Source organism: Mus pahari, chromosome 12 (genome assembly GCF_900095145.1).
Source record: "Mus pahari chromosome 12, PAHARI_EIJ_v1.1, whole genome shotgun sequence".
Taxonomy (NCBI): Eukaryota; Metazoa; Chordata; class Mammalia; order Rodentia; family Muridae; genus Mus; species Mus pahari.
The window spans coordinates 27,855,872-27,856,985 of NC_034601.1; positions in this window are offsets into that span (position 1 = coordinate 27,855,872).

Here is a 1,114-nt window from a genome sequence, read left to right on the forward strand (position 1 = left end):
GAGCTAAGCTGCCAGGCACACTTGCAAGGGCTTTTCCTGCTCAGGGTATCTGAAGTGGGAATGCCCATGTTAAGAGGGCAGCATCGTCTGGTAGTAGTCCAGAAAAGTGGGCACCAAGGAAAATGCTTCAAGTTTGCATCTCACTGGCGAGTTCAGCCACCCTGTTGCCATGTCATGGCTTCTGCAATTGCTACACTCCTTCACTCATTATCAGAACACAGACCGCCATTATGGACTGAAGACCAATGGTCTCCAGGAACTCTCCAGGCCTTTAGTACCTGATTGGAACACCTGGGGTAGCCAGCCTTTTGTACATACCAGCCCAAATCATGTAAGACAGTCCACGGAACCCCCTCTAGTATCGATTCATCCTTCCTGTTCGGTTCCTAATATGCCTACAAAGTTTTAGGAATCAGCTCTGGCGTTGGACTTCCCAGTGTCATGGCCACACTCACTACTGGTTTCTCCGGCCTCTTAGAACTTGGTCTTCTCATTTATCTTGGCATAACATGGTGGTTAAAGGTGGAGTTTTGGAGCCAGGCCACCCGTATGTGGATCTGGGCTCCACTACTACTAGCTGGAATGTGTTGAATACGTTGCTTAAACTCTCTTTTCCTTACTTACATGTTTAGAGTGGAAATGTTGATGCAGTCTATCTCAGTTGGTATTCGGGAGGGTTAACGAGTTGGCCATATATAAATAATTTAGAGTAGTGCCCAGGACACAGAAGGCACTCCATGCCTAATACTTTTACTTATGTGCCCCTGTCTTAATAACTAGATAGTAAATCCCTGAAAAGTAGGAAATGCAGTCAAGCGCTCAGTTACAAACTATGAAAAGGATTGCACACCCATGGCTTGGATCACTTTAAGTCCAACAAGTAAAGTCAATATTTTCATAATTTGTGGCTGATTTCAGATACTGCTTTTGCCCTCTCCCCGTGAGTGCCAGGCTCTCAGCCCTGAACTGAGGTCATTTGGCTTTTAAGGTCAAACAAGGATCGACACCTGATCACTGTCAGGGTAATACATTCTTACTAGGGTTGATGGTAATGGAGGCAGCTTTATAGCTCCAGGTTGGGAAGAGGGAGGTAGCCAACTCTTTTTTTTTTTTT